Source organism: Bubalus bubalis, chromosome 7, assembly GCF_019923935.1.
Source record: "Bubalus bubalis isolate 160015118507 breed Murrah chromosome 7, NDDB_SH_1, whole genome shotgun sequence".
In the NCBI taxonomy this organism is placed as follows: Eukaryota; Metazoa; Chordata; class Mammalia; order Artiodactyla; family Bovidae; genus Bubalus; species Bubalus bubalis.
Window position 1 is genome coordinate 86972174 of NC_059163.1, and position 18682 is coordinate 86990855.

At 37.8% G+C, this 18682-nt stretch overlaps 1 long non-coding RNA gene across 1 annotated transcript in view; it reads left to right on the plus strand.

Moving 5' to 3' along the window:
• The first annotated feature begins 14531 nt into the window (after positions 1-14531).
• Positions 14532-18682, plus strand: part of LOC112586231 — a 39652-nt gene continuing 35501 nt past the window's right edge. The window contains exon 1 of the long non-coding RNA XR_006552407.2: positions 14532-15695. This is a non-coding gene — a long non-coding RNA (uncharacterized LOC112586231). The remainder of the gene's footprint in view (positions 15696-18682) is intronic.

The window sequence follows — 18682 nt, forward strand, 5'->3', positions numbered from 1 at the left end:
TCAATATGCCAGCAAATTTGGAAAACTCAGCAGTGGCCACAGGACTGGAAAAGGTCAGTTTTCATTCCAATCCCAAAGAAAGACAATGCTAAAGAATGCTCAAACTACCACACAATTGCACTCATCTCACATGCTACCAAAGTAATGCTCAAAATTCTCCAAGCCAGGCTTCAACAGTATGTGAACTGTGAACTTCCAGATGTTCAAGCTGGTTTTAGAAAAGGCAGAGGAACCAGAGATCAAATTGCCAACACCCATTGGATCATCAAAAAAGCAAGAGAGTATCAGAAAAACACCTACCTCTGCTTTATTGACTATGCCAAAGCCTTTAGCTCTGTGGATTACAACGAACTGTGGAAAATACCAGACTACCTTACCTGCCTCCTGTGAAATCTATATGCAGGTCAAGAAGCAACAGAACTGGACATGGAACAACAGACTGGTTCCAAATCGGGAAAGAAGTATGTCAAGGCTATGTATTGTCACCCTGCTCATTTAACTTATATAAAGAGAACATCATGCGAGATGCCGGGCTGAATGAAGCACAAGCTGGAATCAAGGTTTCCCAGAAAAATATCAGTAACCTCAGATATGCAGACACCACCCTTAGGGCAGAAAATGAAGAACTAAAGAGCCTCTTGATGAAAGTGAAAGAGAAGAGTGAAAAAGTTGGCTTAAAACTCAGCATTTAGAAAACTAAGATCATGGCATCAGGTCCCATCCCTTCATGGCAAATAGATGGGAAAACAGTGGAAACAGTGACAGACTATTTGGGGGTGGGGGGTGCTCCAACACTGCAGATGGTGACTGCAGCCATGAGATTAAAAGACACTTGCTCCTTGGAAGAAAAGTTATGACCAACCTAGACAGCATATTAAAAAGCAGAAACACTACTTTTCCAACAAAGGTCTGTCTAATCAAAGCTATGGCCTTTCCAGTAGTCATGTATGGATGTTAGAGTTGGACTATAAAGAAAGCTGAGTGCTGAAGAATGAATGCTTTTGAACTGTGGTGTTGGAGAAGACTCTTGAGCGTCCCTTGGACTGCAAGGAGATCCAACCAGTCCATCCTAAAGGAAATAAGTCCTGAATATTCGTTGGAAGGCCTGAAGCTGAAGCTGAAACTCCAATACTTTGGCCACCTGATGCAAAGAACTGACTCATTTGAAAAGACCCTGATGCTGGGAAAGATGAAAGGTGGGAGGAAAAAGGGATGACAGAGGATGAGATGGCTGGATGGCATCACTGACTCAATGGACATGAGTTTGAGTGAACTCCAGGGGTTGGTGATGGACAGGGAGGCCTGGTGTGCTGCAGTCCATGGGATCACAAAGAGTTAGACCTGACTGAGCAACTGAATTGACTGCCAATAAAATCAACAACTACAACCGGGGTGGGTGGGGGAAGGAGGGAAAAAAAGAAAAAAAAATACAAAAGAATCTATGGAACAAGGGAAAACACAAGAATAATAAATGTTTATCTTGAGTCACTGCTGTCAGAGTCCTTTCCCTCGCTGGGAGTCACAGTCCACCTCACCTCCCTAGGATGCCCTCCAACACTGTCCTAGTCTCTCTGGACCTGCTGTAGGGGCAGCTCAGATTCTAATCTGGTCCTACTCTTGTGTGTTCTTGCCTCCAACATCCACAGCTATCAGAACTACTGCATTTTCTTTTGTGGGAGCTCTCAGTGACCTTTTATATATTCCATAGACAGAGTCTGCCTAGTTGATCATGTTGATTTAATCTTCAGCTTGTACAGCTGGTGGGAAGGTTTTGGGTCTTAGTCACACTGCCTCTGGGTTTCAATTGCGGTTTTATTTCCACCTCTGCATGTGGGTCGTTCACTGGGGTTTGCTCCTCAGGCTGCCCTGGAGGGCTTGGGTTTGCCCCTGTGAGGGCCAGGTGTGGAGGTGGTGCAGCTGCTTGGGTTGCAGGAGTTCTGGCAGCACCAGGTACTCAGGGGAGTTGGTGGCTAGGGCAGCAGGAAATACAGTGCTCTAGAAGGGTATGGCAAGCAGTGTCGGCCAGTGCGCTCCAGTATTCTTGCCTGGAGAATCCCCTTCGCTGACAGAAGCCTACAAGGTCGCAAAGAGTCAGACACTACCGAAGCAACCCTACATGCATAGATGCAAGAATTTCTTTTTTCCTGTGGCAGCTCTGCCCCAGTGAGAGTTGAGCGTGAAGGTGGTGCAGCTGCTTGGCTTGCAGGGACCCTGGAGGCACCAAGTTTGCAGCAACACGGACTGCCTCCACCACAGGAGTTATGGCCCTATCAGAGTCTTTTTTCAAGCCTCTTGTAGCTGGCAATCAGAAGGCCTCTTTGGCCAATCTTTCCACTCGCTCAGGCACTTAGAGTGCTCCCTTACCCGGGGTCCTTCTCTGTTGTTTGGTGCATCAGGCACATAGAGGGCCCCCCCTGGCTGGGGTCCTACTCTGTAGATCTGCATGTCAGGCATTTAAAGCGGCACCCTGGGTGGGGTCCTATTCTGTAGGTATTTGATGGGTGGTCTCTCTTTTGTTCAGCTGCGGATGCTGGCATGTGGGGAGAGAGGCTGTGGTGAGGGCTCCAGCCCCTTTGCGTGACTCAGCAGTATCTCCTTGCTTCATGGCTGCCTGGCTTTCCTCCCCTGGCATTCCCACCACGATCTCCTCCCTCACATCGCCTGGATCCGTTTCTCCACAGTCAACTGCAGCCAAGGGATTGCCCCACAATCCCTAAACTCCCTGCGTCCCTGTCCAGAGTATATATGGCTGTGGTAAGGACTGTCTGACTCTCATTCCATTTAGGCTATCTGTCACAGATCAGCTGTTTCCCTCTCAGCCTTAAATGCTTCTCCTCTGACTCAGACAACTGCCCCGCTGTGGGGATCTGCCCCTGCCTCAGCTCCCCCACCCACTGAGGGCAGGCCCAGTCCTACTAACACTCCTGCTTTTCCCGCTAGTGCCTTCATCCTACCCAGTTTCGCATGGGTCTATATATTCTTTTCCGCTGGTCAGATACTCCTGTCCGCTCTCAGCTGGTGTTCTGCATGCCCTTCTGTGTCTGAAGGTGTATTCCTGATGTATCCATGGAGACAGATGTACTCCACCTCCACCTACTCCTCCGCCATTTTGTTCTCTTATGTCTTTGCTTTTTAATATGCTGTCTAGGTTGGTCATAGCTTTTCTTTCAAGGAGCAAGAGTCTTTTAATTTCATGGCTGCAGTCACCATCTGCAATGATTTTGGAACCCAAAAAATAAAGTCTCTCACTGTTTCCATTGTTTTCCCATCTATTTGCCATGAAGTGATGGGATCGGATGCCATGATCTTAGTTTTCTGAATGTTGAGTTTTAAGCCAACTTTTTCACTCTCCTCTTTCACTTTGATCAATAGGCTCTTTAGTTCTTTGCTTTCTGCCCTAAGGGTGCTGTCATTTGCATATCTGAGGTTATTAATGTTTCTCTTCATGCCAGCTTGTGCTTCATCTACCCCAGCATTTTGCATGATGTTCAGGAGCCTGGTGGGCTGCAGTCCATGGGGTCGTGAAGAGTCGAACGACTGAGCAACTTCACTTTCACTTTTCACTTTCATGCATTGGAGAAGGAAATGGCAACCTACTCCAGTGTTCTTGCCTGGAGAATCCCAGGGATGGGGGAGCCTAGTGGGCTGCCATGTATGGGGTCGCACAGAGTCGGACACGACTGAAGCGACTTAGCAGCAGCAGCAGCAGCAGCTTTGCATATAAGTTAAATAAGCAGGGTGACAATATACAGCCTTGACATATTCCTTTCCCAATTTGGAACCAGTCTGTTGTTCCAGGTCTGGTTCTAACTGTTGCTTCTTGACCTGCATACAGGTTTCTCAGGAGGCAGGTAAGGTGGAATTACCTTATACAGTGTACAATATTGTATTGGGTTGGCCAAAAAGTTTGCTCAGGTTTTTCCATAACATCTAACAATATAAGTACCATCTAGAGATTTTCCTACAAAATTCTTTGCTCTTCTCTGTTTTCTGATTATAAGATTAATTATTGTAGAAAACGGAAGAAGCAAAATAGACAAATGAAAATGAAAACTTTATAAAACAATTATAAGCTAGCATTTATTCAGTGCTTACAAGTATGAACACAAATCTAAGAACTGACATATATTTTGTCTACCTCCCAACAACACTGCATAGTGACTACAGCGCTTACCCTTATTTATAACTGAAGAAAGCAAAACTCGGTGAAGTTATTTGTGATTAAGGTAGTGGACCACTAATCATAAAAGGTGAAAGTGGATTCTGATGTATTACATCCCATTTTTGTTCACTTATTCATTTTGATAGATGATAGATGGCTAAAGAGAGAGATGATAGGTAGATAGATACGTAGATAGATAGATAATAGGTAAATAGACCTTTCTTGATTTCTAAGTTGATTTAAATTACATTTGGCTGGAAGGGACAATAAACCTAACAGATATCTTTAACATTTAAACACACAAGTGCTTATTCCTCTACAAGAATTCTAGAGATAGGCAGATGTAAGGCAGTTATAGTCGTTCAAAAATGCCATCAGCAAGCTTTCCATCTTTCTTCTTGCTATACTTAGCATAAAAGGCTTCATCCTGACTCTCATTACCTTGTTGTCGTGTGGTAGCTGCTGCATCTGTAACTGTCATATTTCAGGAAGGAAAAAAACAAGGAGAGGAAGGATCATACCCTTGGCCCTGTGCCTTAGAAGCCCCTCTTTTCATTAGCCAAATCTAGTGCATATAGTATTTCAGCTAATTCAGTAGTGCTTAACAGATTATCCCAATACTTTATGGTTTAGAACAACAATGAAACGGCTGACAACTCTGCCTTTGTATAGGTTTGGATCGGTGGCACTAGGGGTAGCTAGTCTCTGCTCCAGGTGATGGGGTCAGCTCACTTGTGGTTGGAGGATCCAAAATGCCTCACGCACAAACCTGGCGCTCAACTGGGCACTGAGAATGACTGGGAATTGACTAGGTCTCTCTCCTTTCTTTTATGATTTCTCATCCTCCAAGGCCATCCCTATCTCCCCATGAACTTTTCCTAGCCAGATAGTTAAAATTCTTTACATGATGCCTGGCTTCTAAGACAGTGAAAAAACAGAAGCTGCAAAGTCTCTTCAGATATATGCCCAGAAGTCAGCCAACACCACTGTGACCGTTTACTGGTCAAAGCCACTGGTGGGGCCACTGGTGGGGCCAGCTCAGGTTCAAGGGCAGCAGAAAACAAATTCGACCTCTAGTTGGAAGGAGAGGTGTACGTGTACAGGGATGGAAGGAATTTGGGGTAGCCGTCTTCACAAATAATCCAATGCACATGTATGCTCTTATTCCAATCACTGTCTACAGAAAGCTGTAGTAGATCAAAAAACAGCCAGGCAACAATAGGGTCTGCCTTAATTCAAGTCTTTTTTTTAACCAAGGAATTCCTATTCCCTCTTTCACTCTCAGCCTCTAGCTGTTTCATTCCCTCTAGCTCTATTCTTTCTCTCCTTCTCTTTACCACACATAACACTCATATATAATCTCCAGGATAAATTTGTACAAAGTGATAGGTTAAGCAATAAATCTACAGTCAATCTTAACTTTAAAGATAGGAAAAAATTACACCTGAAAAAGTTTTCTTGGGGCAGGGAGCAGTGGGTAGGGAGAGTTGAAGGAAATAGATGATGAGATCAAGAGGTACAAGCTTCCAGTTATAAAATAAATAAGTCATGGGGATATCATGCACAGAACTGGGAATACAATTGATAATATTTTAATAACTTCATATGGTGACAGATGGTTATTAGAATTACCATGCTGATCAATTCCTAATATATATAAACATCAAATCACTGCATTGTATACTTGAAGCTGATATAATATTGTATGTCAACTATACTTCAATTTAAAACAGAAAAAAAATATTTCTCTGTATGGTTAGAATATCAGTAATCTTTTTTTTTGTTTATTAGGTATTTTTTTTAACTATTTTCTGATTTTCCACAAAGTGGTATTACTTCTGTATTAAAAAATAATAATAAATAATTTCTTAAAATCTGAATTTTCACCAGTGATCTAATATTCCATTATATAGATACAACAAAAGGGTTACACCATTTCCTTATAATTGAATATTTAGGTTGTTTACAATTTTTCTCTTTAAATCATGCAAAGGTAAATGTGTTTTCTTAAAAATTGCTTTCCAGGATATGTATTTTAGACTTTGACTAGCAATTTATGTGACAGCCTTTCTAATCATATTCAGCACTACTGGGTATTTCTGCAGTTTTTAAAATTTATAACATCTTATTTTTTATTGCATTCCTTTTATTAATAGTGAGTTTGATAGTTTAAAATTACATTTATTGGCAGTTTGTATACTTTATTTTAATTGGAGAAAACATGAAGTAGCTGTACATATATACAGCTATACATATATCCCCTCTCTCTTGAGTCTTCCCCACCCCTCTCCCCCACATTCCACCTCTCTAGGTCATCACAGAGCACTGGGCTGAGCTCCCTGTGCTATACAGCAGATTCCTGCTAGATATCGATTTTACACATGTATGTATCTGTCAGTTACACTCTCTATTCATCCCACCCTCTCCTTCCCCTCCTCCCTTTGTATATTTTCATGTATGAATTGTCTGCCTCATTTCCAGTTTATCTGTTAGAACTAAAGTTGTGTTTCATTTATCTTTAAAAATCTCTCTATGAAAAGCATATTAACTTCTTGTTTAACTTAGTTTATTATGTTTTCCTAATTTCTCACCTGCTGTTATGATTTTTTTCTCACAGAAAAACTTAAAAATGTCTTAGTTTTGAAATCTATCAATCTTTTCATTTATATTTTCTCCCACAGCATATATATCCTCATATATTCTACCCTCATCCTGAGATATTAAGTTTTCAGTTAAATTTTCTTCTAGTATAATTTAAAATTTTCTTTACTTAACTTTTTGATTCACTTGGGTTTTATTTTGTTATATAATGAAATGAGAAGGTTTAAACTAACACATCTTCTCATAGTAAAGGCTGTTTTTCAACACCATTTATTGAAGAATTCGTCAATCCACAACTACATATATATATGTGTAAATTGTAATATATAATATTTTGTATATTTATAGCTGGCTTCCCTGATGGCTCAGATGGTAAAGAATCTGCCTGCAGTATGGGAGACCTGGGTTTAATCCCTGGGTTGGGAAGATGCCCTGGAGGAGGGCTTAGAAACCTACTCCAGTATTCTTGCCTGGAGAATCTCATGGATGGAGGAGCCTGGCGGGCTACAGTCCATGGCATTGCAAAGAGTTGGACATGACTGACCACAAAAACAACAGCATACATATATGTGGAGCTTCCTGGTGGCTCAGATGGTAAAGAGTCTGCCTGCAATGCAGGAGACCTGGGTTTGATCCCTAGGTCAAGTAGATCCCCTGGAGAAGGGAATGGCTACCTTCTCTAGTATTCTTACTTGGAGAATTCCATGGACAGAGGAGCCTGGAGGGCTACAATCCATGGGGTCACGAAGAGTCTGACACAACTGAATGACTAACACACACACACACATATATACACACACACACATACTATGGTCTAATTAGTTTATCTACCAGTTCCTATGGTAATGAATAGCACTATTTGTAGTTTTATAATATATTTTAAAAATCTATTCATTATTAGGGCAAGATCCCAGTCCAACTTTTCCATGCTTAAAATAAAAAAGGAAGAAAGAAAAAAAGTTTAGTTCCTCTCAATTTTCTCTTTTTAACTATTCCAAATAAATATTCAAATGTTTATTTTAAAGTTTTTAAATGATCTTACAATTATTTTCACTTAGAGTTATAAGAAGTATATGAATTAATTTGGGAAGAACTGACATGATTAAACTATTCTCACAAAAAAGTTTTATGCCTGTACTCATGAGAATTTTTCTTGTTTTCTAGTAAATTTTTTCAATTTTCTTAATGTGGATCATGCTTTTTCTTCTCAGAATGTATCCCGTGGTAGTATTTTGTTGCTGTTTGGAATGAAATACTTTTCTTTCATTTTATCTGCTAAGTGATAATTATTTAATGAAAAGCTATTGTTTTTCATTTCTTTCACACAGCTGATCCTTTTATTGAGTTATTGTCTGCTTTCTAAGGGTTTTCAAATAATTTCCTTCAGTATTCTTGGTATATACTGTATCGCCAGAAAATAAATATTTTCTGTCTCATTCACTACAAAATAAAAATCTTATTTTTTTTTTCTGTTTAATGTCTTATACATTGGCTCACATCCCAGAAGAGTGTCATGATATGCTTGTTCATTTGACTGATATTTAGTGAGTGATCAGCCCTTCTCTGTGTCCTAATTTGTGCTACAGTTAGGTCATTTTGTAATTTCAGAACCACATGCTTGTTCGAAGTTCTCATTCTATTTTTGTAATTACATTTCCTATACCAGTATTCAGACTTTTCATGGGGAAAATTCCTCACACCACTTTTTTTCTTCTTCTTTTTTGGTCTTTGCAATCCCAGCACAGAAATTCAAATATTATGTATTCACTGGATGTTTGATGAATGGAGAGATGAATGATGCAGTGTGTTGTTGGAGCCTTGTCTATGGAGAATGAGCTGAACAGGATGTGTTCACTTACATACCCAACATTTCCACCCACCAACTTTCTCAGCCTCCAACCAAAGAGCTGTGATTTTGGAGAACAAAAATAAATGAGAAGTACAGCTGAACTGAAGGACTTATTCTAGAGAATGATCTGGTGGTGAAAAGCAGCAGGAAGCACAGAGACTTTATCAAGAAATCTTATTTTTAGTCTGCTTATATGCAGGAGGTTCATGCTTGTCATCACTCAGGAGTTTCTAAGGAATAAACTCAGAACAACCTCTCTTCAATTTTTGGTAATGGGTTAATTATGGGAATGTAAAGTCATTATAGCTACACAAATGAAACTAAGGATTTCAGTATTAATGTGTATGCAAAGTTTAACTCAGACAATGGTAGGGTTAATCAATATGGAGACTAGTGGGCAGAAGGTATCACTTTTTTGCCTTTATTGTCAAAGTAACATCTAAAGTTGTATATGTGAATGTTGTACTCACCATTTAAAATTTTAATCCCAAAGTGTGGTTAACAGATTTAAAATAATAGATTTTTAAAAACAGGTCTAATTTTCAATATATATACAAAAGTCTTTAACAACTCTAGTTGTCAGTTTGTGTAAATGTGATTTAAAAACAGAAAGAAAAAAAAAAAGGATTCTCTAGTCTAGACCACTGGTTTTGACATCAGGAGTTTGTGTGTTTGGTCTGGGAGGAAACATCTTTAAAGAAACAGGTTCTAAAAATTCCACTATTGTTCTAATTTTATAGCTAATGAATTTTATTCTGAGTCATAATTCTTGGATTTGTGCATGTTACTATCCCTTATTCTAATGAATGGATCAGGAATAAAGCATTATTTTCTAAAAATTTCACTCATGAAATTGTGAAATTCTGTATAAATATATTCTGAGTAACTTTAGAGCTCAGATCCAATCGTTTTCTAATCTGTTTTATTTAAAATTAAGAAGTGTGTCAAACAGAAAAGCTAAGGCATTCCTTTTGGCTAGTACTAGTGGACAAATGGGTTTCCCTCGTGACAGAAACCCTGGCAGGTTATAGTCCATTGAGTTGCAAAGAGTCAGACATGACTGAAGCAACTTAGCATGCGTGCAGTGGACAAATGTTGCATAAAAGTACTCACTGCATACTCAAAAATAGTAAGATGACAAAATGAGATTAATTGTATCATTCAAGTCTTTAAAATAGAACAAATATATTCTAAGCATTTTGTGAAGAAAGAATCTGGCATATTCATGACATGTCAATTGTGTCATGAGCATGAAACAGCTTTTTTTATTGCATGAACATGGATACGGATATTTAACACATAGTTAATCGTGTCGTCATTCATTTAGCTTTCAACAATTATGATGGGGGTAATTCTACACTGATACAGTATTATATAATAAAAGGAATATGACAAAAAGTATCATCAGGAGAAGAGTTTTATGTTTGTCAAGCTTGGTATTATTGTGTACCCTATAAAGGGCCTGGGGAGATAAAGGGAGAAATAAATGAGAATTTTCTAATGAAATATTATTCCCAGAGGGAGCATAAATGGCCAGAAAAAAAATATAAATAATAACTAAGATTGACCAATAAACTAAATAGCTTTTTCCCTGGCTTCAGTATATTTTTTAAAAAATTAATTTAAAAAATGATTTCCCAAATAATATCAGCTATCCTTCATAGAAACAAAATGTCATAAAAAAATCATGTATTTTTTGAACAGTGGTTCTGTGGTTATATTTATATTTTGAATCAGGCCTTTCACCACAACAAATTAGATATAAAATATGAAACTTTGCTTCACTCATTAGTGGCCAAATGCATGTAAAATACCAGCTTGACTTCTTGCTCACTTTACATAGTGAACCCGAAGCTGCTAAGAAAAACACCTACTTTTCTACAAGTCTATAGTCTCACTTAATCTAGGCAAACGTGAATAAGAGAGAAGGACCTGCTAAAGATGGCAAAGTTCACCCAAACCAATGAGATTTTAAAACATTTCTAAGTGAACAAAGCCAGACATGCCATCAGCTTATGCTGCCCCCTGAGGTTACGTACATATTAAGTGATTCAGATGGCTCTAGAGCTGACTCAGAAACACTACGGTTTTGATAAGAAATGTAAACCATGTTGTGGTTTACAGGGCCAATACTGGAAGTATTTCTGGACATATTTCAATTTATCTTTTTTTCTAATGCATTATTACAAAGCTTCTAATTTCCATCCTTGTCTCTCTTACTAAGTGTTGATGTTATTTTCAATATTGATCATTTTATTATTAAGCATAACAATTACAGTGTTATAATTTAACATTTGCTCACATTCTTCATATGTATAAACAAATATATATATATAAAGAGGACTAGCAATGATCATATATGCTTATATTTTATACATTTAAATATAGAAATGCTTATATGTTTTTTAATTGAAATATAGTTGACTTATTGTGTTAGTTTCAGGTATACAGAAAAGTGATTTAGCCACATATATCTTTTTGTCCTTTCAGATTATTTTCCATTATAGGTTACTACATGATATTGAATACAGTCCCCTGAGCTACACAGTAAATCCTTGTTGTTGTGTGTTTTACGTATAGTAATTTGTATCTGTTAGTCCCATCCTCCAAATTTATCCCTGTCTCTTCCCTTTCCTCTTTGTTAAGTTTCTTCTATGTCTGTGGGTCTGTTTCTATTTTATGTATAGTTTCCTTTGTATTATTTTTTAGATTCAACATATAAGTGATTGTTGTTATTCTTAAGTCACTCAGTCATGTCCAACTCTTCGTGACCCCATGGACTGCAGCATGCCAGGTCTCCCTGTCACTCACCATCTCCTGGAGTTTGCCCAAGTTCATGTCCATTGAATCAGTGATACCATCCAGCCATCATATTCTCTGTTGCCTTCTTCTCTTCTGCCTTCAGTCTTTCCCAGCATCAGGATCTTTTCCAATGAGTTGTCTCTTCTCATCAGGTGGCCAAAGTATTGGAGCTTCAGCTTCAGCATCAGTCCTTTCAATGAATATTCAGGGTTGATGTCCTTTAGGATTGACTGGTTTGATCTCCTTGCTGTCCAAGCGACTATCAGGGTCTTCTCTAGCACCATACTTTGAAAGCATCAATTCTTCAGTGCTCAGCCTTCTTAATGGTCCACCTCTCACATCTGTACATGACTACTGGAAAAACCATAGCTTTGACTATATGTACCTTTGTTGGCAAAGTGATGTCTTTGCTTTTTAATACACTGTCCAGGTTTTTCATAGCTTTCCTTCCAAGGATATAAGGATACAAGTGATATTGTAAATTTTTCTTTCTCTCTCTGACTTACTTCACTTACTATGATATTCTCTAGGTGCATCTATATGTTGGCCGTCTCAGGAAGGTGAAGTAGAAAGATGTAGTACCTGAAGAATTATGGACAGAGTTTCATAACGTTGTACAGGAAGTGGCGACCAAAACCATCCCCAAGAAAAAGAAATGCAAAAAGGCAAAATGGTTGTCTGAAGAGGCCTTACAAATAGCTGAGAAGAGAAGCAAAAAGCAAAGGAGGAAAGGAAAGATATATCCATCTGAATGCAGAGTTCCAAAAAATAACAAAGAGAGGTAAGAAAGCCTAAGTGATCAATGCAAAGAAATAGAGGAAAACAATAGAATGCGAAAGACTAGAGATCTCTTCAAGAAAATTAGAGATACCAAGGGAACATTTCATGCAAAGATGGGCACAATAAAGGACAGAAACAGTATGGACCTAACGGAAGCAGAAGATATTAAGAAGAGGTGGCAAGAACACACAGAAGAACTATACAAAAAAGGTCTTCGTGTCCCAGATAACCACAATGGTGTGATTGCTCACCTAGAGCCAGACATTCTAGAATGCAAAGTCAAGTGGACATCACCACAAACAAAGCATCACCACAAACAAACAAAGCTAGTGGAGGTGATGGAATTCCAGTTGAGCTATTTCAAATCCAAAAGATGATTCTGTGAAAGTACTGCATTCAATATGCCAGCAAGTTTGGAAAACTCAGCAGCAACCACAGGACTGGAAAAGGTCAGTTTTCATTCCAATCCCAAAGAAAGGCAATGCCAAAAAATGTTCAAACCACCGCACATTTGCAGTCATCTCACACGCTAGTAAAGCAATGCTCAAATTTGTCCAAGCTAGACTTCAATAGTACATGAAACGAGAACTTGCAGATGTTCAAGCTGGATACCTTTAGAAAAGGCAGAGGAACCAGAGACCAAATTCCCAACACCCGTTGGATCATCGAAAAAGCAAGAGAGTTCCAGAAAAACATCTATTTCTGCTTTACTGACTATGCCAAAGCCTTTGACTGTGTGGATCACAATAAACTGTGAAAAATTCTGAAAGAGATGGGAATACCAGACCACCTGACCTGCCTCTTGAGTAACCTGTATGCAGGTCAGGAAGCAACAGTTAGAACTGGACATGGACCAACAGACTGGTTCCAAATAGGAAAAGGAGTACATCAAGGCTGTATATTGTCACCCTGCTTATTTAACTTCTATGCAGAGTACATCATGTGAAACACTGGGCTGGATGAAGCACAAGCTGGAATCATGATTGCCAGGAGAAGTATCAATAACTTCGTCTTTTTAAGCCAATCATATGTTGATGGACACTTGGGTTGTTTCCACATCTTGACGATTATAAATAGTGCTGCAATCAACATTGGAGTGCATGTATATTTTCAAATTAGAATTTTTGTCTTTTCCACATATATGCCCCAGAGTGTAATTGTCAGACCATATGATAGCTTTATTTTTCTTTTTCTGAAAAACCTCGTACTGTTTTACATAGTGGCTACAACAATTTACATTTCTACCAATAGAGTAGGAGGGTTCCGTTTTCTCCATACCCTCTGCGGCTGCTGCTGCTAAGTCGCCTCAGTCATGTCCGACTCTGTGTGACCCCATAGACGGCAGCCCACCAGGCTCCCCTGTCCCTGGGATTCTCCAGGCAAGAACACTGGAGTGGGTTGCTATTTCCTTCTCCAGTGCATGAATGTGAAAAGTGAAAGTGAAGTCGCTCAGTCGTGTCCGACTCCTAGCGACCCCATGGACTGCAGCGCACCAGGCTCCTCCATCCATGGGATTTTCCAGGCAAGAGTACTGGAGTGGGGTGCCATTGCCTTCTCCCATACCCTCTCTATTTATTTATTATTTGTTGCCTTTTTGATGATAACCCTTCTGACTGATGTGAGGTAATACTTCAATGAGGTTTTGACTTGTACATGCTTATATATTTATATATGTATGTATATACACAGCTCACATGCATATAAGGCTTACTGCACACCAGACTCCCTTTTAGCCACTTTATATATGTTAACTAACTTTTCCAACAACCCTCTGTAATACATACTATTATTATCCCCATTTTATTAAAGTGAAAACCAAGGAGCAGAGAGATAAGTAACTTGTCCAAAGTCACATATACTGTAGGTGGTGAGAGGAGAATTTAAACATAGGCAGTCCAGTTTCAACATTCATACTCCAAACTACTGATAGAGAACATTTGAGGAGATTATAATTTCATTTGTAAATAAGGAATGGACTTTAGTAGGTCAGCAATAACCAGCCAACAAATAAAAAATGCTAAGCTACAGCATAACTCACTACTAAATATTTGACTAGGAAATGATGTGGCATGTATGTGTTTGTACACTTGGGTCCTTTTGTTAGCAGCATGTGAGAAATTCCAAAGGCATATTAAAAAGAACTTGTTAGAGATTAGTTATTGTTTGAGAAAACATGCCCTGTCTACCCATTTAGTCTAGAAACTGGAAAAATTTTTTTCTAGCTCCTAAAGGGAATTATGCTTCCCAGGTGGTGCAATGGTAAAGAATTTGCCTGCCAATACAGGAGGCACAAAAGACGCAGGTTTGATCACTGAGTCGGGAAGATCCCCTGGAGTAGGAAATGGCAACCCACTGCAGTATTCTTGCCTGGAGAATTCCATGGACAGAGGAGCCTGGCAGGCTGCAGTCCATGGGGTCACAAAGAGTCAGACACAAGGGAATTACAGATCCTCTTGTTGTCTTCCCTGCGACTTCCCTGGTGGTTCAGATGGTAAACGCATCTGCCTACAATTCGGGAGACCTGGGCTCAGTCCCTGGGTCGGAAAGATCCCCTGGAGAAGGAAATGGCAACCCACTCCAGTATTCTTGCCTGGAGAATCCCATAGACAGAGAAACCTGGTTGGCTACAATCCATGAGGTCACAAAGAGTTGGATACGACTGAGTGACTTCACTTTCTGTCTTCCTTGTATCTTTAGAAATTCTCTCCTCTTGAATGTTCTTCATCTATTCAAAGGCCTAATTTTCAAGAATTAGTGCCCTCCCCAATTTTATTACAAATCTTTCTTTGCTCTTTATGATCTAATATTTTTCCCATCTTAGTTCCTATGGAACATATTATATGTACCATTAATTTAGCAATTAAGCATTTCTTGTCATATCTTCTACTTCTGCCTCATTTTGAAAACTCTCTTGCTTTTTCCTTCTTTCTGTAACCTGCAGAATATAGTGAAATACCTTGCACACAGAATAAATATTTATTGATATTGATATTGAGTTTCTTTAAATCAGCTTGGTCAAGCCATTCATTTAATAACAGCCTAACCCAAGTCACAAGGAGATTAAGTAAATTGCTTATGGTTGCAAAAGTCTTAGAAAAGTTGATCAAAATTCATATTTCCTAAATTTTGATCTGGTATCTGCTGGTGTGTCGTGCTGCTTCTATATTTGGAAAACAATTATCAATAACCTAGAGCTTTATCTTCGCTTCATATTTCCAAAGAATATGAATATAATAATATAAATCCAAATAATAAACCTTAGATGAAAACAGTAATGTTTGAACTTAGCATGGAAATCTGCTGAAATCTAGAAATGCCTTTGTCTCATATGACTACCCTAAACATTTTGCTTATTATTTTTCTAGGAATATTTTAATAACCATTCATAATGCTGAGCAACTAGTCACACAGCATTCTCCTCCATTATGGTAAAGTTCCTAAAAGAAGAGGCCCCATCTGCTTCATCCATGAGCATATGGGAGTCTAGTGCCTAATATAAAGGTATGCAATAAATATTTACGGAGTGAAAAATGAAGGAATAAGCAAAGACTATTTTTTAGTGAGACTGTCTCCATATATTACACTGTTTAGTCCCTGAAAGAGTGCTCTAGGATGGTTTGAGTTCCCGGCAAAAGGAAGCAAGCTGAGAGAGTGAACTGATCTGCCCACTGTTACACTGGCAGTAGAGTTCGAGTCTGCGCTTGCCTTCTATAGGCTAACCATATCTACCTAATAAGAATGCGTTATTGCTCTGAGCAATCCTACACCTTGGCTTTTCCAGTTTAGATCTGAGTCTCTCTGCAGCCAGTGACTCAGTGACTGTTTTCCCTTTATACTTTATAGGATTCAAAAGCTCACATTCTTCATTACTATAGGTAGTTGTGAAGGGATGTATTTTATTGACGAAACTTGCTTGAATTTGTTAATATTCAACAGGAAATTCTTGCAATACAAAAGTACTAACAGTCCTATCTGCTAATAGGTATTAGTAGAGCTTTACACTGACATGCAGTATAAAATTGATCATGTACTTTTGTAAAGAACAAAAAGATTTGATGAGTATTTGACAGGTGAATGAATTAATAAGTGATATTAAAGTTATGTACTTGATATTTTTAATTATAAGATGACATTACTGGGTCGATAAATAGTGAAATGTTTGACATGAAAATAGTTATTTTATTTTATTTTATTGAAACACTACTACAACATATTTAAATTCTGACCAGGAGTGTTAAACATGTCTCAGTTTATTTTATCAGCTCCAAAACATACAGGTAAATGTACTGAAGGAAATATTACAAAACCACATTAAGGAATAATTCAAAAAGCTAAATCCAAATGAAATTCAGTATAATGAAAAAAGCAAATGAAAATTGTTCTTAGTATGTTAAGTCTAATTCTCCTTTCTTTTATCAGATTACTAACTGAACTATGTAAGGTTCTGGTCATTTAATTTTAAATATGCTCTGAAACTTAGGGAAAACAGGAGGTAATGGAAAAAATATGTTAAATGGTGACTTAATTTATAACAGGCACTTGAATGTGAAATTTTGTCTTTTTTATGTGATATTATTTCTTCTAATTATTTTATACCTACTAGCTTGGACTTCAGTACCAAATGACCCTCAGGCAAGAAAGGTAGTACAGCAAAGTAATTTGTAAAGTAAAGCTAATTTTTAGTGAAATTTTCAAGCAATTCACTGCTTCTTAAAATTTCAAATTAACCTTCTCATGTCACACATTATTAAAAATAAATCCAATTAAGTTACATAGCTTCTGTGAAGTAATTTCCACTTGGACCTCAAGATGCCATTTCTACCTCTCCAGGGAAAATAACATTTAAAAAAAAAGTCTTAAACTGAACTAGAGATACTGGATTTTTAAATTTTATGTAATACAAATATATATGTTGTATTTAACACTATTACTTTCTTATATGTGCATTATATGAATAGCTCATTTAATCAAAAATACCTAAGAACATATTCTCCCACATACCTGATACTCTCACATACATAAAACATGGATAGCCACCAGGTGTTAAAAAGAGAAATTCAACTGAGTACATTCAAAGATCTAATTGGTTTTATTCAAGGATTCATGAGTCAGACAGCATCGCATATAGCAAATATCAATGGAAAGGAGCTCTGAGGATCTGTACAAAATGGAAGGATTTATAGGCAGAAGAGGGTGGGAAAAGGAAGCCTCTGGCAAAGAATGGGTTGTTTCAGGGGAGGCTGCCCTCCACTGGGGGAAGGCTGAGGCCTATCAGGTAAATTACTTCATTAGTGCTGATCAAGTAAATCCAAATTGACTGGTTAAAGATCACATTTCTGGACAGCCTAGAATTAGGTTAGATATTTAATCTTGGTGTGCTGATGTGAGGCTTAGCACAAGTGACTCCATTTTGCATCTGTTATTTCTTTTTCATAAAAGGTAAGATGCATCTGAAGAAATTTTCCATCTTACACTCTCTTATTTTCTTTTTTTCGTTTGTTTTAAATTATTAAAGTATGATAACACATTTATAGGAGACTTGGAAAATACAAAACAAAGTTACAGATAGTTCCACTATACATTATAATTATTTTTAAGTAGATAAATTAAGATTTTTTAGTTGGAGTTTCAATATCAGACTCTCAAAAATTAATAGAATGAATAGACAGAAAAGTTGAAGGATATAGCAGACCTGAAAAGCATTATGAACCAAGTCAACATAATTAAGATTTATACATTTTTCACACAACAGTAGGATACAAATTCTATTCAAGTTCCCATAGACTATAAACCAGGAGACCCTGGAACATATCCAGGGACATAAAACAAGGTGCAAAAATTTCATAGTCTTTAGGTATTGAAATCATACAGAGTCTGTTCTCCTATCACTGTGGAATTATGTTAGAAATCAATATCAAGAGATATTTGTGAATAATCCACATATTTTCAAGTGCAATGTGACATTTACCAAGAAAGATCTTTGACATAGACACTAGAAGCTTCAATAAAGCTTTCGAAAAAGACTGAAAAAACAGAGGGGTGATTGCAGAGAAGAAAGCATTTAATGAGAAATTAACATCAAAATGAGAAATTAATGTTAAAGATATTTTTAAAACTGCACATATTTGGAAAAATGTCCACTTTTAAGTGATGTTACACCTTTTTTATATGTTAATTTTCTCTTCCCTTTTGGAACTAAGACAAAAAAAAAAAAGGAAAGTAGGCAAAACAAGATCATGAATAAAAGGAAAAGAAAATAACAATAAAGGATGAGTGATAAAGGGACTAAATACATTTTTAACTATACCAAATGCATATTCTTTAAGTGTTTAAGACATCAACAACAAAAAAAGATTCTTAAGGGACACTGTAGGTCTGCAGAAACTTTTCCCCCATATTTCTCTGCTGAGGCCTGAATAGATTATCCTGATATGTAACTGATCTCATGTTCCATACTTGCAATCCAGAAAAACATTTGTTTGCAACAT